This window comes from Carcharhinus amblyrhynchos, chromosome 20 (genome assembly GCF_965287045.1).
Source record: "Carcharhinus amblyrhynchos chromosome 20, sCarAmb.v2.hapA, whole genome shotgun sequence".
In the NCBI taxonomy this organism is placed as follows: Eukaryota; Metazoa; Chordata; class Chondrichthyes; order Carcharhiniformes; family Carcharhinidae; genus Carcharhinus; species Carcharhinus amblyrhynchos.
Genome location: NC_137343.1, coordinates 47,931,905 through 47,956,978, shown reverse-complemented (window position 1 = coordinate 47,956,978; position 25,074 = coordinate 47,931,905). Strand labels below are relative to the sequence as shown.

The following is a 25,074-nucleotide window of genomic DNA, read 5'->3' as shown; positions in this document are numbered from 1 at the left end:
ACGCCGGCATCTCCACATCATGCCCAGTACAGGTACAGCCAAGTGACCGGAATAACTTCAAACTAATGGGGTTGGAAAATAGAACAAAAGGTATCTTCACAGACTAATCCCAAGTGCCTGACAGCACTTGAGGTGTCGTCACTAATGTCATTTAGAACATCTGGCAACAGGTTTGTGCACAGCAAGATCCCACAAACAGCAGCAAGACAAACGACCATCTGGGTTTCAGTGATGCTCATAGATCACAGAATCTCTACAGTGCAGATGGAGACCATTTGGCCCATCGACTGTATCCCATCAACAGGCCCTATTCCTGTAACCCCCTGCATTTACTCTAGCTAGTGACACTAAGGGGCAATTTAGCATGGACAATCTACCCAGCCCACACATCTTTGGAGTGTGGGAGGAAACCCACGCAGACAAAAGGAGAATGGGCAACCTCCACACAGACAGTGGCCCAAGCAGGGGATCGAACCCGGTCCCTGACGCTGTGAAACAGCAGTGCCAACCACTGTGCCACCCGATGTCGATGCTGGTTCAAGGAGAAATGTTTCTCAGGGCCCTGGGAGAACATCCTGAGAGGGCAGTCAGTGGTCAACATCTGTCTGAAAGGTGGTAGCTGTGACAGTGTCAGACGAGAAGATATGACCCAGTCACCGGAGTGTTGACCATCTGGCCCAGGAGGTGGAAGTGTTACACACGCACAGGAAGTACCCTTCCAATATTCCAACCCACTCCGTTAGGTAGTATCCCTGCGGCATTCCTGGCTCCTCTCCCACATTCTATCCTCACAAACTCCAGGCCAAGCTCTGCTATCCATGGTGGACTCACATTTGATCACCCCTGTGCTTGCTGACCTACACTGGCTCCTTGTTAAACAACAGCTCAATTCTCATTCATGTCTTTCTCATCTCTCCCCCATCCCTGTAATCTCCTCCAGTTCTAAACCCCGAGATATTCAAGCTCATTGCCGTGCCCGTGAGCACTGTCTGCTGTACCTCCCACCTCTAATACACTCCTTAAAACCCATCTGACCCAAAGCTTAGTCATCTCACCTCACATCTCCTTTAGTCTCTCAGCGTCCACTTCTCTCCACAGCACTGTGAAACACTTTAGGATGTTTTATTAAAGCTACAGAGATACAGGTTGTTCAGAACAGGAGTAGGCCATTCAGTCCATCGAGCCTACTCTGCCATTTGACACAATAATGGCTTATCGGACACAATCAGTGCCTTTTTACCCACTCTATCCTGATAACCCTTTGTGTTGTTAATCCGAAATCTAACAATCTCTACCTTAACCATACTGAATGGCCCGAGCTTTCACAAGCCCCAAGTAAAACAAAAATCTCGGTAAGAAGTCTGACAACACCAGGTTTAAGTCCAACCAATTTATTTGATAGTAAACTCACAAGCTTTTGGGGTTAGTCCCTTCGTCAGGTGAATGGAGAGTTCTGGCCTCAGACAGAGCATATAAAGCACAGACAGTTTACAGATTACTGATTAGAATGTGAATCCTTACACCTAACCTGCTGTTCAAGTCTTAAAGATACAGACAATGTGAGTGGAAGGAGCACTGATCACAGGTTAAAGAGATGTGTATTGTCTCCAGACAGTACAGTGAGTGAGGTTTTGCAAACCCAGGCAAGTCACGGGGGTTACAGATAGCGCGACATGAACCCAAGATCCCTGTTGAGACCGTCCTCGTGTGCGGAACTCAGCCATCAGTCTCTGCTCAGCGACTCTGCGTCTGTGTTTACCCCAGTTCAACACCGGCATCTCCACATCATTAAAAAAATCTCCTTATCTCAGCTTTAAGTGGCTTCCCCCTAATTTTGAAATTATGTCCCTGGGTTCTAAACTCCCCAACCAAGGAGAACATCTTACCTGGTCTATTCCTTTTAGTATTTTAGAACTTTCAATGAGTTCACTTCTTCTTCTGAGACAGTAGAGAATCCAGGCCCAGTTTACCAATCTTTGTAAAGACAGCCTTGCCATCTTTGAAAGAGGTTTGGTGAACCTTTATCGCACTCCCTCTATGGCAATAACATTCTGAGGTAAGGGGGGCCAAAACTGCGCAGTGTTGTCGTCGGATTCTCTGATCTCCCCCCCCACCCCCACCTCTCCTTTCCCACATGACACAGGAGGCTCTACTCTGTCCCTCCGAGGGGGGAAAGGGTGTGCGTTTGAGTGAGCGCCAGAGCCAAACTCACCCAGACAGGAAACACCCCACCGGAAAGCAGACCCACTCTGCCGGCTCCCCCAGGATCAATCAACGACAACTCAGTTTCCGCGGACCGCGCGGGTTTGCGAGCCTAAGGGGACCCGGGACGTTCAGCTGGTGCTTCAGGGGGGGGAACGGAACAGGGTGTGTTCTGAAAGTGTATTTCAATTTAACTGACTGCTACCCCCTCAATTTAACCCTTTCTATAAAATCAGCGTCAGGTAATTTAATATCGGGTTACTCTCAGGTTGGGGGGGGGGGGGAGAGGGGTGACACAGATGGAGGGGTTTGTTTTGTGTGATAAACCAATTTGCAGCTGTATTTAATCCAGCAGCATCTACAGATGGGGGTGGTCACAGTGCGTGCCCTCATGTTAATTGTTCATTAGTGAGCAGCCCAGAGTGCCACACACATCAGAGCTGCTGCAGGCGACAAGCTGCTCTGATCAAGGGCAATAAGGAGGGAATCCAGCGGCTTTGACTGAAATTCGATAACTTGTTATGGTGGGATTCGAACTCACTGGTCCCAGGCCTGCTAATCCAGCGTGTGTACACCTCAGGCTGCTGGTACTCACGTCTTGTTGCTCAGAGTTGGGCTTTACAGAAAAGACGCCACTCTGCCAGCCCTCTGAAAACGCTATCCCACGTTCCACGGCTTGTGACAACTTTGGACGCACCGTCAACGTTAAAAAGTCACGCGCCAGCCTGCTGCTCACTCACCGTACACAGAACCCATAATCACAATCAAAGGGCAGAAACTACAGGCAGTGGACCAGTTCACTTATCTTGGCAGCACCCTCTCCCAAGCAGTGACTATTGATACAGAAGTTAACTGCAGAATAGCAAAGGCAAGTTCCGCTTTCGGTAGACTGCGCTCCACTGTATGGGAATGTCGAGGAATCAGCCAAGCAACAAAACTGAAAGTCTACAGCGCCGCAGTACTCACTACCCTCCTGTATGCCTGTGAAATGTAGACTGTGTATCGAAGGCATGCAAGACAGCTCAATCATTTCGACGTGACTTGTCTTCGGAGAATATTATGCATCAGATGGCAAGATAAAGAACCAGACGCTGAAATTCTCTCTAGAGCAAGTCTCCCATCAGTCCACACACTGCTGATGAGAGCACAGACCTGGTGGGCAGGTCACGTCATCCGTATGTCAGACGAGTGCATGCACAAGCACCTCCTTTTTGAGGAACTCTGCTGGAAGACGCTCACATGGAAGGCAGAAGAAACGTTACAAAGACGCACACAAAGCCTCCCTGAAGTCGCTTGATATAGACACGACCACCTGGGAAACGCTGGCGCTGCCTCATCCACAAGGGCTGTCAAGCTCACGAAGCAAGGTGTATTGCTGAAGCACAACTTAAGCGTGAGCTGCGCAAGTTCAGAGCCCAGTAAAAAGTCTGACAACACCAGGTTTAAGTCCAAGCAATCGGCTGGATTTAAACCTGGTGTTGTCAGACATTTCACTGTGTTTACCCCAGTCCAACGCCAGCATATCCACATCAAGTCCAGAGCCACCAGCGCAACAACTACGGCGTCTCCACAAGTCTGTCCAATATGTGCCAGGACATTCCATGCCCGAATTGGCCCTGATCAGTCATCTTCGAACACACTGAAACCAGCCTCAAAATGACTAATGGTGTCGAGGTCCTCATCGATGACGATGGGTGAACAGTAACGTGTGCACGCCTCAGACTGCTGGTACTCAGAGCTTGTTGCTCAGATCTGGGTTTTTACAGAAAGGAGGCCATTCTGCCAGCTCTTTGAAAGTGCTATCCCGTGTTCCCACAGGCCCGCTCCTCCCCCACAGGTGCGTATCTAATACCCTTTCAAAGCTTACTATCAGGTGAGAATGCCCACCACCAACTTTAAACCAAATAACGGAGGGGTGGGGGGTGGTGGGAGATTTGGTAAGTCAAAGAGAATGGATAGTGCAGACTAGCGATGCAGGTCAGGATAACTGGAATGGTCAGAATGTACCAATTGACACAGTGCCAAGGACCGGGGTTCGATTCCCAGCTTGGGTCACTGTCTGCACGCTCTCCCCATGCCTGCGTGGGTTTCCTCCAGGTGCTCCGGTTTCCTCCCGCAGTCCAAAGGTGTGCGGGTTAGGTGGATCGGCCAATGCAGATTGCCCCTTAGTTTCAGGGGGATTAGCAGGGTAAATACATGGGGTTACGGGGACAGGGCCTGGGATTGCTGTCAGTGCAGACACGATGGGTCAAACCCCCTCCTCCTGATTCTAATATAAGAGTATAAGAGGCATACAGGATGATCAGAGGATTAGATAGGGTGGACAGTGAGAGCCTTTTCCCTCGGATGGTGATGGCTAACACGAGGGGACATAGCTTTAAATTGAGGGGGGGTAATTATAGGACGGATGTCAGAGGTAGGTTCTTTACTCAGAGGGTAGTAAGGGTGTGGAATGCCCTGCCTGCAGCAGTTGTGGACTCGCCAACTTTGAGGGCGTTCAAATGGTCAGTGGATAGGCACATGGATAACATTGGAATAGTTTAGGTTAGAGGGTCATTGGATTGGTTCCACTGGTCAGTGTAACATCGAGGGCCGAAGGGCCTGTACTGCGCTGGAATGTTTTATGTTCTAAGTACACAAGGTCAGAGTGCAGAATAATTAAATACTCCATAGCTGAAAGCACATTGCATTCCCAACAAAACCAACACATTGATAGCACAAGCAAACATGTACGGTCTGGTCACAATGTGACCAGGGCTGAGAGCTGAATATTCAAGGGTATTTTACAGGACAGGAAGAGGTGGTAAGATAGCTCTGTTATTACTCGTTCAATCACGAGAGACGACCTTCACTCAGAAGAACAGGATGTAAAATTAATTTGGACGGAGGTAAGAAATAGCAAAGGGAAGAAGTCTCTGGTGGGAGTAGTTGGCAGACTCCCCGACAGCAAATACACTGTAGGATTGGAATATATAGGAAGAAATAACAGGATCTGGCAAGAAAGTTACCACAATAATTATGGCCAATTTTCATCTTTAAAGTGATCTGAATAACCAAATTGGCAACAGCGGCCTGGGAAGGAGGAGTTCAGACTGTGTATATGGACAATTTCTTACAGTAATATGTCCTCAAACCAACAGGGGAGCAAACTATTTTAGATCTGATAATGTGTAATGAGACAAGATTAATGATTGACCTCCTGGAAAGACGCCTCAGGCAACAGCGATCATAACATGATAGAATTTCACATTCAGTTTGAGGGTGAGAAACTTGGATCCAAGACTAGTGGCTTAAGCTCAAATAAAGATAATTACAAGGGTATAAAGACAGATTTGGTTAACGTGGACTGGGAAAACAGTTTAAAAGGTAAGACTGTAGGGAAGCAGTGGCAGACAGTTCAGGCGATACTTCACAATACTTAAAGATATATTCCACTGAGAAAAAAAGACCAAAAAGGATGCACCATCTGTAGTTGACTAAGGAAGTTAAGGAAAGTATCAAATCAAAAGACGAGTACAATATTGCAGAGATTAGTGGTAGGTCAGAAGGATGGACAAATTTTAAAAACCAGCAAGTAATGGCTAATAATGGGAGAAAGAGTATGACAGTATTTCTAGAATAATAAAAACAGGCATTAAGCATATAAAAAGGAAGAGAGTAGCTAAAGTAAGTCCTCTTGCATGAGAGGGCGAGGCAGAGGAATAGGAATTAAATAATGAGAAACAAGGAAATGGCAGAAACTTTGAACAAATATTTTGTATTAACATTCACCGTGCAAGGCACAAAAAACACCCCAAGAATAGTTGAAAACCAAGAGGCAAAAAGGGAGGTAGGACCGGAAAACAATCACTAGAGAAAAAGTACGGGAAAGGGGGAACCAGTGGATGTAATGTATTGGATTTCCAAAAGGCATTCAACAAGATAAGAGCACTTGGTGTTGGGGGTAACATATTAGCACGGATTGGTTAGTTAACAGGAAGCAGCGAGACAGGATGGATGAGTCATACGTAGGGCCGCAAGCTGTAACTAGTGGAGTTCCATAAAGATTAGCGCTGCCACAAGTATTTTGGATTTGTTAATCACTTGGACGAAGGGATCAACTGTGTTGGACCAAATTTGCTGACATACAAAGACAGGCAAGGAGAACAAGTTATGAGAGTACAAAGGTTAAGCAATTGAACAAAATTTTGGCAGATGGAGGATACAACATGGCGCAACGCAAACTCGCCTTTGGCAGCAAGAAGTGAAAATCTGCTTATTATTTAAATGGAGAGGCACTACAGAACTCAGTGGGGCAGAAGGATCTGCACGCCCTGGTACACCTTCAACACCAGTGTCCCGCAAGGCTGTGTTCTCAGCCCCCTCCTTATACACCTGTGACCCTGCGGCCAAATTCCTCTCCAATTCGATTTTCAAGTTTGCTGATGACATCACCGTAGTGGGTCGGATCTCAAACACTGACAGAGTACAGGGATGAGATAGAGAATCTGGTGAACTGGTGCGGTGACAATAATCTCTCCCTCAATGTCAACAAACTGAAGGAGATTGTCATCGACTTCAGGAAGTGTAGTGGACTGCTCGCCTCTGCCTACATCAATGAGGATGAATGGAAATGATCAAGAACTCCAAGTTTCTAGGTGCCCAGATCACCAACAAACTGTCCTAGTTTCTCCATGCGGACGCTATATTTAAGAAAGCCCACCTATGTCTCTACTTTCTCAGGAGGCTAAGGAAATTTGGCACGTTCGCTATGACTCTCACCAATGTTTACAGATGCACTGTAGAAAGCATTCTAGCACAGAATGGTACGGGGCTCCTGCTCTGCCCAAGACCACAAGAAACGACAAAAGGTCCTGAATGTAGCCCAACCCATCACTCAAACCAGCCTCCCACCCGCTGACACTGTCTACACCTCCCGCTGCCTTGGAAAAGCAGCCATAGTCAAGGACACCACCACACACCCTGCACATTCTCTCTTTCACCTTCTTCTGTCAGGAAAAAGGTACAAAAGTCTGAGGTCTTGTACCAACCGACTCAAGAATAGCTCCTTTCCTGCTGCCATCAGACTTTTGAATGGACCTACCCCACACTGAGTTGATCTTTGTCTGCACCCTAGCTATAACGGTAACACTAATGTTCTGCATTCTCCATTCCTTCTCTATGAACGGTATGTTTTGTCTGTATAGCGCGCAAGAAACAATACTTTTCACTGTATACTAATACATGACAATAACAAAGCAAAGCAAATGAAAAACATGAATCGACAAACCTAGCATGCAGTTACAGGAAGCAGTTGGGAAGGCGAACTGAAACACCAGTCTCTATTGCAAAGCAAATGAAATCTAAAAGTAGGGAAGTGTTGCTACATCTGTGCAGGCCCTATTTGAAATCACGTCTGGAGCAGTGTACAGAGGTTCGGTCTCCTTACCCGAGGAGGAATATAATCGCACTGGGAGTTGTTCAGGGAAAGTTCACTCAGCTGATTCCTGTGTTGCCTTATAAGGGAAGGCTGAGCTGATTGGACATACTGGCGTTTGGAAGAACGAGAGGTGGTCTTATTGAAAGATGTACGATTGGGAGGGGATGTGGGCAGGATGTTTCCTCTTTGTTTAGGAGTATAGAATGAGAAGCAGGGTTTAAAAATAAGGAGGCTCCTGCTTAAGATGGAAACGAGGAGGCTTTTTTCTCTTAGAGGGTCAATCGTCTTTGAAATCCTCTTCCACAGAGAGCAGCGGAGGTTCGATCATTGGCTAAGCTCAAAACTGAGTTAGGCAGATTTCTGACCCACAAGGCAGTGAGGGGTTAATGGAGGGGGGAATGATGGTGGCAAGGACCACAGGCAGGGATGTGGAGTTAAGACCCCAATCCATGGTATTAATGACTGGCGGAGAAAGCTTGAGTGATCAAATGCCCTGGAAGGCGGGAGATTCCTGAGGCATTGGGACAGGTTCAGGGGCCTAACCAAACAGGCGAGATCAATGTCCCTGAGGGAGTTGGCTGGTGGCGTTGAGGAAGATTCTGAACAGCGCAGCAATGGGACGTGGATCAGGATGTAGCATAAAGGATGGGGAGGGACAGATAGCACTAACATTTTTTAATTCTATCACAGGATAGACCAGTGACTAACCAGGATAGTCACTGGTTAGGTCAGCATTTATTACCCATTCCTCATTGCCCCTCGAGATGGCATTGGTGAATTGCCTTCTTGAATTTCAGCAGTTTATGAGGTGTAGGTAGACCCGCAGTGCTGTTCACAGTGCCGTTCATAGAATCCCTTCAGTGTAGAGAGAGGCCATTTGGCCCATCGAGTCTGCATCTACCACAATCCCACCCAGATCCTATTCCCATGACCCCATGTATTTACCCTGCTAATGCTCCTGACACTAGGGGCAATTTAGCATGGCCAATCCACCTAACCTGCCCATCTTTGGACTGTGGGAGGAAACCAGAGCACCCGGAGGAAACTCAAGGAGACATGGGGACTCCAGGCCGGAATTGAATCCGGATCCCTGGAGCTGTGAGGCAGCAGTGCCAAGCACTGTGCCACTATGCTGCTCCGTAGGCAGCACAGTAGTTAGCACTGCTGCTTCACAGCTCCAGGGATCCAGATTCAATTCCCAGCTTGGGTAACTTGTGTGGAGTTTGCACATTGTCCTTGTGTCTGCGTGGGTTTCCTCTGGGTGCTCCTGTTTCCTCCCACAGTCCAAAGATGTGCGGGTTAGGTTGATTGGCCATGCTAAGATTGCCCCTTGGTGTCCTGGGATTGGTGGGTAAAATGTGCGGGGATGTGGGGTAGGGTCTGGGTGGGATTGTGGTCGGTGCAGACTCGATGGGCCGAAGGGCCTCTTCCTGCACTGTAGGGATTCTATGATTCCACTGGCAAACCGCTATTAGGGAGGGAGGGAGTTCCAGGACGTTAACCCAGTGGCAGTAAAGGGAGAGAGATCTTTCCAAGTTAGGGTGGCGTGTTGTAAGGGAACCCACGTGACTGCTGCAGATTGGGATAATAAAGATGTAAAAGGACAAAGGCCAAGAGATTCCTAAATGCATTCAGGAAAACATTTTCCACCCCAGTGTGGGCCACAGATTGCCCAGCCCTGCTAAGGGAAGGACACACCATCCCTGGCTAACTACAGTGTACAAAGCTACGAGTGCACCAGTTACAGAAACAGTCAAAAGTCAGAACTAAAAGCTCTCTATCTGAAAGCACACAGCATTCATAACAAAACAGACAAATTAACCACCCAAATAGAAATAAATATGATCTAATGGCCGTTACAGAGACATGGCTGCAGGCCGACAAAGGCTGGTACCTGAACGTTTATGGACACATGACATTTCAGAAGGACAGGAAGCTAGGTGGTGGAGGAGGGGTAGCTCTATTAATTAAGGATGTTATCTTTAGTGCAAAGAGAGACGACCTTAATTCTGGGCATCAAGATGCAGAATTAGTTTGGGTGGAGATGATCGCTGGAATTCTACAGCCCCTCCCACCACAGGGTCGGAGCAGGCAAGGGACAAAGAATATTCCAGCACAGGAACAGGCCTTTCAGCCCCTCCAAGCCTGCACCGACCATGCTGCCTGCCTTAACTATAACCCCCGACCCTTCCAGGGACCATATCCCGCTATTCCCACCCTATTCATGTATTTGGCCAGACGCCCCTGAGAAGTCACTATGGTATCTGGTTCCACTACCTCTCCTGGAATTTCAGGCACCCACCACCCTCCGTGTAAATAGCTTGCCTCGTACATCTCTTTTAAACCTTGCCCCTCACACCTTAAACCTTTGTCCCCCTAGTAATTGACTCTTCCACCCTGGGAAAAAGCTTCTGACTATCCACTCTGTCCATGCCCCTCATAATCTTGTAGACTTCTATCAGGTCATCCTCAACCTCTGTCGCTCCACTGAGAACAAACCAAGTTTCTCCCACCTCTCCTCATAGCTAATGCCCTCCATACCAGACAACATCCTGGTAAATCTTTTCTGTACCCTCTCCAAAGCCTCCACATCCTTCTGGTAGTGTGGCGACCAGAATTGAACATTATATTCCGAGTGCGGCCTAACTAAGGTTCTATAAAGCTGCAACATGACTTGCCAATTTTTAAACTCAATGCCCCAGCCGATGAAGCAAGCATGCTGTATGCCTTCCTGACTACCTTCTCCACCTGCATTGCCACTTCCAGTGACCTGTGTATCTGTACACCCAGATTCCTCAGCTTATCAATACTCTTAAGGGTTCTGCCATTTACTGTATATTTCCTCTAGGATATATACAATACCTCACATTCATCCAGATTAAACTCCATCTCTCCACCCAAGCCTCCAACTGATCTATATCCTGCTGTATCCTTTGATGGTCCTCAGCACTGTTCGCAAATCCACCAACCTTTGTGTCATCCACAAACTTACTAATCAATCCAGTTTTCCTCCAAATCATTTATACCTTTACAAACACAGAGGTCCCAGCACTGATCCCTGAGGAACGCCACTTGTCACAGCCCTCCATTCAGAAACACACCCTCACACTGCTACCCTCTGTTCTCTATGACCGAGCCAGTTCTGTACCCACCTTGCCAGCTCGCCTCTGATCCCATGTGACTGCACCTTGGGCACCAGCCTGCCACGAGAGACCTTGTCAAAGGCCTTACTGAAGTCCATGTACACAACATCCACCGCCCTACCCTCATCAATCAGATTACGGCAATGTCCTTGGATCTCGGGCGGGATTTTCTGGACTCGGGTTGAGCAAAGTGGTAAAATCCCACCCGATAAATAGTGAAGGTAAGAAGCTGTTTACGGGAATGGTAACCGCATCATAGGCCACAGTATACAAGAGGAAACACAGACAATAGGAGCAGGAGGTGGCCATTCAGCCCTTCCAGTCTGTTCTGCCATTATGATCAGGGCTGATCTTCTAACTCACTAGTCTAATCCCACTTTCCCCCCATCCCCTTTGCCCCAAGTGCTAGATCTAACTGCCTCTTGAAAAAAAATACAATGACTGGTCTCAACTGCTTTCTTTGGTAGTGAATTCCACAATTCTCTGGGTGAAGAAATTTCTCATCTCAGTCCCAGGTTTATCTTTGGACTGTGATCCCTGGTTTTGGACTCCCCACCATCGGGAACATCCTTCCTGCATCTTCCCTGTCTGGTCCTGTTAGAATTTTATAGTTTTCTGTGAGATCCCCCTTCATTCTGCTAAACTCCGGCGAGGACAATCCTAACTGACTCAATCTCTCCTCGTATATTCTCAGGAATCAAGTCTGGTAAACCTTTGCTGCTCTCCCTCCATTCTTCCCAGGGTAAGGAGACCAAAACTGCGTACAAGATTCCAGGTGTGGTCACACTAAGGCGCTGTATAATTGCAGCAAGATATCCCTGTACCAGAGTCCTCCCGCTATGAAGGCCATTTGCCTTCTCTACTGCCTGCTGCGCCTGTGTGCTTACCTCCAGCGACTGGTATACAAGGATACCCAGGGTCTCACTGCACGCTCCCCCGCCTCTCAATTCGCAGCCATTCAAATAAATAATTTGCTTTTCTGCTTTTGCTACCAAAGTGGATAACCTCACATTTATCCATATTATACTGCGTCTGCCACGCACGTGCTCACTCACTCAGCTCGTCCAAATCATTTGGAGCTACCTTCGCATCACCCTCACAGCTCACCCTCTCAACCAGCTTTGTCTCACCTGAAAATCTAGAGATATTAGTTCCCCCGTCTAAATCATTCATATATATGGTGAAGTGTTGCGGTCCTGACACGGCTTCCTGTGGTCCCCCACTAAGAACATAAGAAATAGGAGCAGGAGTCGGCCATCTAGTCCTTCGAGCCTGCCCCACCATTCAATAAGATCATGGCTGATCTGAAGTGGATCAGTTCCACTTTCCCGCTTTCTCCCCATAACCCTTAATTCCCTTGTCTATCAGAAATCTATCTGTGACTTAAATATATTTAGCGAGGCAGCCTCCACCACTTCAATGGGCAGAGAATTCCAGAGATTCACCACCCTTTGAGTGAAGAAGTTCCTCCTCAACTCCGTTCTAAACTGCCCCCCCCCCCTTATCTTGAGGCTGTGCCCTCTAGTCCTACTGTCCTTTCTGAGCGGGAAGAATCTCTCTACCTCTACCCTATCCATCCCCTTCATTATCTTATACGTCTCTATGACATACAGTCAGTCACTAGTCAGTCTCTGCAAAACAACCCATTTATTCCTACTGTTTCCTGTCTGCCAACCAGTTTTCTATCTATCTTAATACACGAACCCCAATCAAGTGCTTTATTTTAAACACTAATAAGAACATAAGAACATAAGAAATAGGAGCAGGAGTAGGCCATCTAGCCCTTCGAGCCTGCCCCGCCATTCAATAAGATCATGGCTGATCTGCCGTGGCTCAGTTCCACATTCCCGCCCTCTCCCCATAACCCTTAATCCCCTCGCTTATCAAAAACCCATCAACCCGCGTCTTAAAAATATTTAGCGAGGCAGCCTCCACCACTTCAACGGGCAGAGAATTCCAGAGATTCACCACCCTTTGAGTGAAGAAGTTCCTCCTCAACTCCGTTCTAAACCGCCCCCCCCTTTATCTTGAGGCTGTGCCCCCTAGTCCTACTGTCCTTTCTGAGCGGGAAGAGTCTCTCCACCTCTATCCTATCCATCCCATTCATCATCTTATACGTCTCAATGAGATCTCCCCTCATTCTTCTAAACTCTAACGAGTACAAGCCTAGTTTATTCAGCCTCTCCTCATAGCTCAACCCCCTCAACTCCGGTATCAGCCTAGTAAACCTCCTCTGCACTACCTCCAAGGCCAAAATATCCTTGCGTAAGTGCGGCGCCCAAAACTGCCCACAGTAATCATGAATAAAATACATTTAATACACACTGCAGATTTCATAACGAGTTATAGAAAACGCTTAATCATTCGTCTACATTAATAGAACCCTCATCAGCTTCAAGTGGTTATAAACAAAATAAATATTTATTTTTTTTGGACACAGAGGGAGTGCACAGTTCTCTCAGTCAATGTTGTGAGCAATCTGCCCACACCTCACTTTACTCACCCTTGCTTTGTGTGTGAATCACTTCAGTCAGACAGGTAGGAAAAAAAAGCTACGCAGAAGAACATCAGTGGAGTATGGCAACCCTGCATGTGGGTAACGGTCAACAAGGTGCCTCACGGACCGCACTCAGAACCCAGGTGGGCTACATGTGGCCCCCTTGGCTGTAAGTATCCCACCACCAGCTAAGGGAAGGACACACCATCTGGGGCTTACTAAAGAAATTAAAGGTAGTATCACACCGAGAGAAAAAGGATATAACTCTGCAAAGATGGATGGCAGGTCAGACAATTGGACAGAATGTAGAGAACAGCGAAAGGAAAGACTAAATGATAAGGAGGGAAAAAATTAGAGCTCGCTGGAAAGTTGGCTAGAAATACAAAAACAGACAGTAAAAGTGGCCACCTTCCAAAATTCAATAGGTTCTGGAAAATATCGGAAGTGGCAAGTGTAATCCTGCTATTTAAAAAAGGGAGGCAGAAAATGGAATTACAGACCAGTTAACCTAACACCTGGAGAAGGGAGAGATGCTATAAAGGACGTGATAACTTAGAAAAGTATCAATGGGATTAGACTAAGTCAACATGGATTTATGAAAGGGAAATCATGTTTGACAAGCCTACTGGAGTTTTTCTGTAGATTAGATAAGAGAGGATCAGTGGATGCGGTGTATTTGCATTTTCAGAAAGTTTTTGATAAAGTCCCATATAAGAGGTTAACCTGCAAAATTAAAGCATCTAAGATTGGGGGAAATGTATTGGAATGGATTGAGAATTGGTTAGCAGTCAGAGTAGGAATAAATGGATTTTTTTTGGAGCGGCAGGGGATGGTAACTAGTAGGCTCCCACAGGGACCAGTGCCTGGTCTGCAATATATTTCAATGGTTCAGGTGAGGGAACCAAAAATTACACTTTCATGTTTGTTGACAACACAAAACTAGGTGGGAATATGAGCGAGGAGCAGGGAAAACCAGGCTTCAAGGTGGTTTAGACAATTGAGTTAATAGGCAGATACACTCCAATCAAAGGTCACAATTCTGTCTATCTCAACCTTAAATATATTACTCCACAACTCTCTGGGGAAGAGAATGCCAAAGATTCATAACTCTCTGAATGAAGAAATTTCTCCTCCTCTCAATACAAGAAAGCCAGATATGATCTAAGAAGATCCATCAAAGGTGCAGCCCAGCCACACTGACCCCCTCCGACCACCACAAGGTCTGCAAGACGTAACAGGCTACACCACGTAGGGATGTAAAATCGCCGGCTCCAACGCACCCCTCCCTGATGAACTCAATGTATTCTGTGCCTGTTCTGAGCAAGAGGTCAGCGACAGCATGCCCTTCACCCTGGGGGGAACTGTACCTGGGGTCACCACTGCAGATGTCAGGGCAGCTTTCTAAAAGCCACTGTCCTGGACGGGGTACCCGGATCAGATCCTGTGCGGATCAGCTGGCGGGGGTATTCAGAGACATCTTCAATCTCTCTATACAACAATCTGAGGTCCCTGTCTGCTTCAAGAAGGCGACCGTCATCCCGGTACTTAAGAGAAGCCAAGCAGCGTGACTCACTGACTATCGGCCGGTGGCTCTGACGTCCATCATTATGAAGTGCTTCGAAAGGCTAGTCCTGGCATGAGTCAGTTCCAGCCTCCCGGACTACCTGGATCCACGACAGTTTGCCTATCACTGCAACAGGTCTGCAGCAGATGCCATTTCCCTACCCCTGCACTCCACCCTGGAACACCCATATCAGACTCCTATTCATTGACCACAGCTCAGCCTTCAACACCATTATTCCCACAAACTCATCTCCAAACTCTGTGGCCTGGGCCTCGGCTCCTGAACTTCCTAACCCAGTTCTTCCTAATTCAGTAAGGATAGGCAACAACACCTCCATCACCATCACCCTCAACACCGGTGTCCCACAAGGCTGTGTTCTCACCCCCCTCCTTATACACCTGTGACCATGCGGCCAAACTCCCCTCCAATTCGATTTCCAAGTTTGCTGATGACATCACCGTAGTGGGTCAGATCTCAAACACTGACAGAGTACAGGAATGAGATAGAGAATCTGGTGAACTGGTGCGGTGACAATAATCTCTCCCTCAATGTCAACAAACTGAAGGAGATTGTCATCGACTTCAGGAAGTGTAAAGGAGAACATGCCCCTGTATATATCAACGGGGATGAAGTAGAAAGGGTCAAGAGCTTCAAGTTTTTAGGTGTCCAACAGATACCAATCATCTGTCCTGGTTCCCCCCCATGCTGACACTATAGTTAAGAAAGCCCCACCAACGCCTCTACTTTCTCAGAGACTGAGGAAATTTGACATGTCAGCTACGACTCTCACCAACTTTTACAGATGCCCCATAGAAAGCATTCTTTCTGGTTGTATCACAGCTTGGTCTGGGCTCCTGCTCTGCCCAAGACCACAAGGAACTACAAAAGGTCGTGACTGTGGCCCAATCCATCAGACAAACCAGCCTCCCATCCATGGACTCTGTCTACACTTCCCACTGCCTCGGAAAAGCAGTCAGTATAATTAAGGACCCCATGTACCCTGCACATTCTCTCTTCCACCTTCTTCCTTCAGGAAAAACATACAAAAGTCTAAGGTCACATAAGAACATAAGAACATAAGAAATAGGAGCAGGAGTAGGCCATCTGGCCCTTCGAGCCTGCCCCGCCATTCAATAAGATCATGGCTGATCTGTCGTGGCTCAGTTCCACTTTCCCGCCCTCTCCTCATAACCCTTAATCCCCTCTCTTATCAAAAACCCATCAACCCGCTTCTTAAAAATATTTAGCGAGGCAGCCTCCACCACTTCAACGGGCAGAGAATTCCAGAGATTCACCACCCTTTGAGTGAAGAAGTTCCTCCTCAACTCCGTTCTGAACTGCCCCCCTTTATCTTGAGGCTGTGCCCCCTAGTCCTACTGTCTTTTTTGAGCGGGAAGAGTCTTTCCACCTCTATCCTATCCATCCCATTCATCATCTTATACGTCTCAATGAGATCTCCCCTCATTCTTCTAAACTCTAACGAGTACAAGCCTAGTTTATTCAGCCTCTCCTCATAGCTCAACCCCCTCAACTCCAGTATCAGCCTAGTAAACCTCCTCTGCACTCCCTCCAAGGCCAAAATATCCTTGCGCAGGTGCGGCGCCCAAAACTGCACACAGTACTCCAGCTGCGGCCTCACCAATGCCCTATACAGCTGCAGCAAGACCTCCCTACTTTTATATTCAATCCCCCTCGCTATGAAGGCCAGCATCCCATTCGCCTTCCTGACCACCTGCTGCACCTGCAGGCTGGGTTTTTGCGACTCATGCACAAGGACCCCGAGGTCCCTCTGCACTGTCACGTACCAACCAACTCAAGAACAGCTTCTACCCTGTTGTCAGACTTCTGAATGGATCTACCTTGCATTAAGTTGATCTTTCTCTACACCTCAGCTATGCCTTTAACACTACATTCTGCACCCTCTCCTTTCCTTCTCTACGAATGGTCTGTATGATAATACATGTGACAATAGTAAATCAAAAAAACTAAATAATTGAACATTCATCATAGAAACCCTACAATACAGAAAGAGGCCCTTCGGCCCATCGAGTCTGCACCAACCACAATCCCACCCAGGTCCTATCCCCATATCCCTACATATTTACCCACTAATCCCTCTAACCTGTGCATCTGAAGATAGTGAGAGGCAATTTTTAAACATGGCCAATCAACCTAACCCGCACATCTTTGGGCCGTGGGAGGAAACTGGAGCACCCGGAGGAAACCCACGCAGACACGAGGAGAATGTGCAAACTCCACACAGACAGTGACCCGAGCCGGGAATTGAACCCAGGTCCCGGGAGCTGTGAAGCAGCAGTGCTAACCACCGTGCCGCCTGTTCATCTGGAGACTTATCCTCCCCCATGTTCTAGATTCCACATCTACTGGCAAACCTCTTCAGAATTGAGAATGTTTCAATGAGATGACCTCTCATTCTGCTAAACAGTAACCTGTTTGTCACATTATCAACATACCTTCCATGGTCAAATCTGGAGTAGGAATTGAACATGGAGTTTCTGGTTCAGTGGTGGGGACATTATCCACTGTGACACAAGGCCTCCAACGCAAGGACATCCATCCTTGGATATGGAGGCCAACACTGTACACAGTACTTTTTTCCCCAGCATGGAAACAGGCTCTTCAGCCCAACTTGTCCATGCTGCCCCCTTCTTTTCAAGCCCTGAAGCTAATCCCAATTCCCTGCATTTGGCCTATATCCCTCTATACCCATCTTACCCATACAACTGTCTAACTGCTTTTTAAAATACAACATCGTACCCATCTCTACCACTACCTCTGGCAGCTTGTTCCAGACACTCACCACCCTCTGTGTGAAAAAAATTGCCCCTCTGGACACTTTTGTATTTCTCCCCTCTCACCTTAAACCAACGCCCTCTAGTTTCAGACTCCCCTACCTTCGGGAAAAGATATTGACTATCTAGCTGATCTGTGCCCCTCATTATTTTATAGACCTCTATAAGATCACCCCTCAGCCTCCTACACTCCAGAGAGAAAAGCCCCAGTCTATCCAGCCTCTCCTTATAACTCAATCCATCAAGTCCTGGTAGCATCCTAGTAAATCTTTTCTGCATTCTTTCTAGTTTAATAATATAATTTCTATAATAGGGTGACCAGAACTGCACACAGTATTCCAAGTGTGGCCTTACCAATGTCTTGTACAACTTCAACAAGACGCCCCAACTCCTGTACTCAATGTTCTGATCGATGAAACCAAGCATGCCGAATGCCTTCTTCACCACTCAGTCCACCTGTGACTCCACTTTCAAGTACTCCAGGTACGGTCTTACCAAAGCCCTTTACAACAGTAGCCGAGACTTCCTTGTTGTTACACTCAAGCTCCCTTGCAATAAAGATCAACGTGCCATCTATCTTAATCGCTTGCTGCATCAACATGTGTGAGTGCTGCTTGTACACCCAACTCTCTCTGGGCATCAACATTGGGAAGTTTCGTACCATTTAAAAATCATCCTGTTTTTTCTACTCTTACCAAAGTGAATAGCCTCGCACTTTCCCACATCGCTGTCCATCCTGCAGCTCACTGCCTCTGCCGCCTCTCTGCATTCACCTCACAGCTTATATCCCCAACTCACCAAACCTGACTGCACTCCATCTCAATCCAAGTTAACAACAGATTGTGGGAAGGTGGGGGCTCCAGCACTGATCCTTGCAGCACTCCACTAGCTGCAAAATCGCCACGTTCTCTCTCTCATTTTTGCTCCCTGTCCATTAACCAGTCCTCTATCTGTGCTAATATACTGTCCTTCCCCCCGCCTCCACAAGCCCCTCTCAGACATGCAATCCAAGACAGATTGGAGAAGAACACGGGCCAGCCCTGGGCTCCTGACAAGGTGGACGGGCTCCTGACCTCGGTTCTGAAAAGGAAAATCAGGAGCCAGTGCAGGCGATAACCTGTGAGGAGCATTCTAGCCCTGCCCGAGACTATACCCAGGCCTCCCCCTGAGGTATGATTCACATTGCTGAGGGGACTTGCAGGGACAGATGTGAAACAAGGAAAGCTGTGACACAGCCCCTGTCGGGAGAAAAACGACTCTCCGATTATTTCGTCCCCTCCAGGGAGCCGGGGGGGGGCAATTCTGACCTTTGGTGACTGCCAGTGTGGAGTTTGCACATTCCCCCCGTGTCTGCGTGGGTTTCCTCCCACAATCCCAAGATGTGCGGGTTAGGTGGATTGGCCGTTCTGGGTACGGGGATTGGGCGGGGCAGGGGGCCTGAGTAAGGTGCTCTGTCAGAGAGCCGGTGCAGATTCAAGTGGTCACTTCCGCACCCGCACAGGGGTTCTACGGTTCTCTTTTCGTCACACGCAGAACAGAGGGAATATAATCTGCAATCGAGACAGAAAAGAGAACAGCAGAGCCTGAGAAGACAGCCTGTGTTTGAAGGGGCGATGGGTTGGAATGTTTGGGCAGAGGGGAGGGTTAGGACAAAGCTCAAAACCGAACTGCAGAAGCACCGTTTCAGTGAGAGGTAAATCCATGGCAGAGACTGCTCAGAGAGAGAGGGCGGAGGCAGGTCAACATCAATCCTTTCAAATCGGACAGCAGCCAGAAAATAACATTCTGGGACAGACCAGGCTGAGCAATTTGAGACGTGGATAATGTGGCGAGTGTAACTTGCCTGGCTGGAACTGATAACTCAAACTCACCCCTCCCAACTGGGTACGGCCCTTCTCTCAAGTCCTAGTCTACCGTGGGCTAACTGGTGGCGGGTTAATCGCGACAATCGGCCAACAAATCCATTACCGTACTGCGCGTCCGCCAGGTCTAGGAGGCAAATTAAATGGGCTAGCGTCTGTGTTTGCACTTAGCAATTCCTGGGGAGCCTGGGTTAGGGCCGAGACCAATGTTTCCTGGTGGCTTCAAGCTCGGATCAAATTCACTGGCTGTGCGCTCCCTGATTTAACTAGAAGACAAATCAGACATTCAGTCAGCAGCAGGTAGGTGCAGAGACTACAAACCTGGAGGTGCTCCAGGGTTCTGCTGTCGCTCAGGGTCAGAGGCAAACACAGGCCCTAAAAGGTGAAAGATAAAAAGAGGAAACAATGTTCAGCACGAGGGTCAGGCAGCTCATACACTAACTGAGACGTAAGCAGCTCACGGGGACAGCACTGACCACACACACAAGGTGCTGAGGTCACAATGACCCCCCGCCAAAGACAGGGGGGGGGTGGGAGTGCAAAACAGGATCCAACATGCACCCCACAGCCCCGGCGTTCTGTCCACTCCCCCATCACAATCCTTACCGTCGTGCTTGGTGCACTAGACCCCAGGATCGCTACGTTATTTGCAGCAAGGTTCAACTCTCACACACAGTCTCACACACTGCAAAACGTAACAGGAAATGCTTCGAATCGACAGGCAGTTCTTTCACACGGTTACGGGGGGGGGGGATAGGACAACACTGCGAGCCCGAGAGGGGAATTGAGAAAGCACTTCCGTGGATCGGGGGTTGCTTTGCTATTTACCACCTTCCATCAGAACTATTACAGAGGATTGGATCCAATCCCCAAGAACAGATTTACATCCAACACATTAACCTCCCGGCTGAACACTCTGAAGGGTGGTTCCAGAATTTTCTATCAACATTTAACGCCCACATCTACTGTGTGTATCTTCAAAAAAAAATCTTAAAATATCACTCCTGATATTTTCCTTGAAACTCCCAACAAATGCAGCATAGACCCTCTTCCCCATACTGGAGGTGGGCAGGGGGATCCACGCCCCTCCCCAGTGGAGGTGGGCAGGGGGATCCACGCCCTGTGTCGTCCCCCCCCCCGACCTCCCCACTGGAGGTGGGCAGGGGGATCCACGCCCTGTGTCCCCCCCCCCCGACCTCCCCACTGGAGGTGGGCAGGGGGATCCACACCCTGTGCCCCACCCCCCCCCAGTGGAGGTGGGCAGGGGGATCCACGCCCCATTCTTCCGGACCTGAGCAAGCGGCACGGGTTTAATCAGGACACTAATATCGGGATATTCAACCAGTGTGACCTCGCAAAGTCACTGCTCAGAATCACAGCACCTTTACCGCTGAGTAAAGACTATTTCCTCATTTAAAACAAAACCAACCATTCATTCCCAGCACAGAAACAACACTTTCACATCACCGTCTCTCCCCCTGGGGCAGGGAGAGAAAAAGAGACAAAGAAGGGGTGTGGGGAGGAGAGGAAGGGGGGGGGCACGAGGGGCACAGCAGGGAGGGGGGCACGAGGGGCACAGCAGGGAGGGGGGCACAAGGGGCACAGCAGGGAGGGGGGCACGAGGGGCACAGCAGGGAGGGGGGGCACGAGGGGCACAGCAGGGAGGGGGGGCACGAGGGGCACAGCAGGGAGGGGGGGCACGAGGGGCACAGCAGGGAGGGGGGGCACGAGGGGCACAGCAGGGAGGGGGGCACGAGGGGCACAGCAGGGAGGGGGGGCACGAGGGGCACAGCAGGGAGGGGGGGCACGAGGGGCACAGCAGGGAGGGGGGGCACGAGGGGCACAGCAGGGAGGGGGGGCACGAGGGGCACAGCAGGGAGGGGGGGCACGAGGGGCACAGCAGGGAGGGGGGGCACGAGGGGCACAGCAGGGAGGGGGGGCACGAGGGGCACAGCAGGGAGGGGGGGCACGAGGGGCACAGCAGGGAGGGGGGGCACGAGGGGCACAGCAGGGAGGGGGGGCACGAGGGGCACAGCAGGGAGGGGGGGCACGAGGGGCACAGCAGGGAGGGGGGGCACGAGGGGCACAGCAGGGAGGGGGGGCACGAGGGGCACAGCAGGGAGGGGGGGCACGAGGGGCACAGCAGGGAGGGGGGGCACGAGGGGCACAGCAGGGAGGGGGGGGGCACGAGGGGCACAGCAGGGAGGGGGGGGGCACGAGGGGCACAGCAGGGAGGGGGGGGGGGTAGAGATAGGGGACAGGGAGGTTCTCCTCAGGTCCGGCTGCCTTTACCTGGGTTCCTGCTCTGTGGCTCCACCACTGTTTCCCCGGGCAGTCACGGCCTCTCTGTATTTCTCACTCCCTCTTTCTGGAAGTTTCTATCTCTTTGCTCTGATTTTCTCTCTCTCTGTTGCCCTCATTTTTCCAGTTTCACTTTTCCTGTCCTTATTCCTCGCTCACTCTCTCGCTTCCCCTATTTTCTCTCTTTATTCCTGCCTTCACTCACCCTCCCTAATCCCTCCCCATTCTCTTTCCCTATCCCTATCTCTCCCACTCTCTTTACCTGTCCATTCTCTGCTTTGTTATCCCCCGTGTCTCTGTATCTCTCTATTCCCCCTCTTTCAGTCTCTCTCACATATTTTTCTATCTCTTTATTCCCCCATTCCCTCTCACTCTCATGCCCCCTCAGTTCTCTATTTTCTCTCTGCTTCTATTTTCTCTCTATCACACTCCCTCACTCTCTTTCTGTGTTACTCTCTCTCCCCCTCTTTTTCTGAATCACATTCCCTCTCTCCCACTGTGTATCACACTCCCTCTATCCTTCCCTCTCTCTGTTACACTCTAACTTTACCTCTATCACACTCCCTCTCTCTGTATTTCTCTATCTCTCTCTCACTCTATCACACTCCCTCTCTCTGTATTTCTCTATCTCTCTCTCACTCTATCACACTCCCTCTCTCTGTATTTCTCTATCTCTCTCTCACTCTATCACACTCCCTCTCTCTGTATTTCTCTATCTCTCTCTCACTCTATCACACTCCCTCTCTCTGTATTTCTCTATCTCTCTCTCTCTATCACACTCCCTCTCTCTGTATTTCTCTATCTCTCTCTCACTCTATCACACTCCCTCTCTCTGTATTTCTCTATCTCTCTCTCACTCTATCACACTCCCTCTCTCTGTATTTCTCTATCTCTCTCACACTCCCTCTCTCTGTATTTCTCTATCTCTCTCTCTCTCTCACACTCCCTCTCTCTGTATTTCTCTATCTCTCTCTCTCTCACACTCCCTCTCTCTGTATTTCTCTATCTCTCTCTCTCTCACACTCCCTCTCTCTGTATTTCTCTATCTCTCTCTCTCTCACACTCCCTCTCTCTGTATTTCTCTATCTCTCTCTCTCACACTCCCTCTCTCTGTATTTCTCTATCTCTCTCTCACACTCCCTCTCTCTGTATTTCTCTATCTCTCTCACTCCCTCTCTCTGTATTTCTCTTTCTCTCTCTCTCTCACTCCCTCTCTCTGTATTTCTCTTTCTCTCTCTCTCTCACTCCCTCTCTCTGTATTTCTCTTTCTCTCTCTCTCTCACTCCCTCTCTCTGTATTTCTCTTTCTCTCTCACTCCCTCTCTCTGTATTTCTCTTTCTCTCTCACTCCCTCTCTCTGTATTTCTCTATCTCTCTCTCTCTCACACTCCCTCTCTCTGTATTTCTCTATCTCTCTCTCTCTCACACTCCCTCTCTCTGTATTTCTCTATCTCTCTCTCTCTCACACTCCCTCTCTCTGTATTTCTCTATCTCTCTCTCTCACACTCCCTCTCTCTGTATTTCTCTATCTCTCTCTCTCTCACACTCCCTGTCTCTGTATTTCTCTATCTCTCTCTCTCTCACACTCCCTCTCTCTGTATTTCTCTATCTCTCTCTCACACACTCCCTCTCTCTGTATTTCTCTATCTCTCTCTCTCACACTCCCTCTCTCTGTATTTCTCTATCTCTCTCTCTCTCACACTCCCTCTCTCTGTATTTCTCTATCTCTCTCTCTCTCACACTCCCTCTCTCTGTATTTCTCTATCTCTCTCTCACACTCCCTCTCTCTGTATTTCTCTATCTCTCTCTCTCTCACACACTCCCTCTCTCTGTATTTCTCTATCTCTCTCTCTCTCACACTCCCTCTCTCTGTATTTCTCTATCTCTCTCTCTCACACTCCCTCTCTCTGTATTTCTCTATCTCTCTCTCTCTCACACTCCCTCTCTCTGTATTTCTCTATCTCTCTCTCTCTCACACTCCTCTCTCTGTATTTCTCTATCTCTCTCTCTCACACACTCCCTCTCTCTGTATTTCTCTATCTCTCTCTCTCTCACACTCCCTCTCTCTGTATTTCTCTATCTCTCTCTCTCACACTCCCTCTCTCTGTATTTCTCTATCTCTCTCTCTCTCACACTCCCTCTCTCTGTATTTTATTCTCTCTATCTCTCTCACACTCCCTCTCTCTGTATTTCTCTATCTCTCTCTCTCACACTCCCTCTCTCTGTATTTCTCTATCTCTCTCTCTCTCACACTCCCTCTCTCTGTATTTCTCTATCTCTCTCTCTCTCACACTCCCTCTCTCTGTATTTCTCTATCTCTCTCTCTCTCACACTCCCTCTCTCTGTATTCTTCTTCTTCTCTATCTCTCTTCTCTCACACTCCCTCTCTCTGTATTTCTCTATCTCTCTCTCTCTCACACACTCCCTCTCTCTGTATTTCTCTATCTCTCTCTCTCTCACACACTCCCTCTCTCTGTATTTCTCTATCTCTCTCTCTCTCACACTCCCTCTCTCTGTATTTCTCTATCTCTCTCTCTCTCTCACACTCCCTCTCTCTGTATTTCTCTATCTCTCTCTCTCTCACACTCCCTCTCTCTGTATTTCTCTATCTCTCTCTCTCTCACACTCCCTCTCTCTGTATTTCTCTATCTCTCTCTCTCTCACACTCCCTCTCTCTGTATTTCTCTATCTCTCTCTCTCTCACACTCCCTCTCTCTGTATTTCTCTATCTCTCTCTCTCTCACACTCCCTCTCTCTGTATTTCTCTATCTCTCTCTCTCTCACACTCCCTCTCTCTGTATTTCTCTATCTCTCTCTCTCACACACTCCCTCTCTCTGTATTTCTCTATCTCTCTCTCACACTCCCTCTCTCTGTATTTCTCTATCTCTCTCTCTCTCACACTCCCTCTCTCTGTATTCTCTATCTCTCTCTCTCAACACTCCCTCTCTCTGTATTTCTCTATCTCTCTCTCTCTCTCACACTCCCTCTCTCTGTATTTCTCTATCTCTCTCTCCTCACACTCCCTCTCTCTGTATTTCTCTATCTCTCTCTCTCTCTCACACTCCCTCTCTCTGTATTTCTCTATCTCTCTCTCTCACACTCCCTCTCTCTGAGTCACGCGCTCTCTCTCTGACTACTTTCCGCTTCCTGTCGCTGCCACGCGGGCTGAATCCCTTCCTCTCATTGGTCCTCACGTTCGTACATCCCAACCAATCCCCGCCGCCCCGCCGGGCAGCGCAAGCCATTGGGGGCGCGGCTCTTCCCAAGGGCCCC

General features: G+C 48.7%; 1 protein-coding gene across 3 annotated transcripts in view; it reads right to left on the bottom strand.

Annotated features, from left to right (window-relative positions):
- The window catches only part of LOC145355990 (uncharacterized), a 66,582-nt gene extending 44,707 nt beyond the window's left edge, over window positions 1–21,875 (bottom strand). For all 3 annotated transcript variants that reach the window (XM_080208535.1, XM_080208537.1, XM_080208538.1), the window contains exons 1-2: window positions 21,793–21,875; window positions 19,822–19,875 (exon numbers count right to left, since the gene is read on the bottom strand). The gene's annotated coding sequence lies outside the window, so the exon portion shown is untranslated. The remainder of the gene's footprint in view (window positions 1–19,821; window positions 19,876–21,792) is intronic.
- Window positions 21,876–25,074: the final 3,199 nt, after the last annotated feature.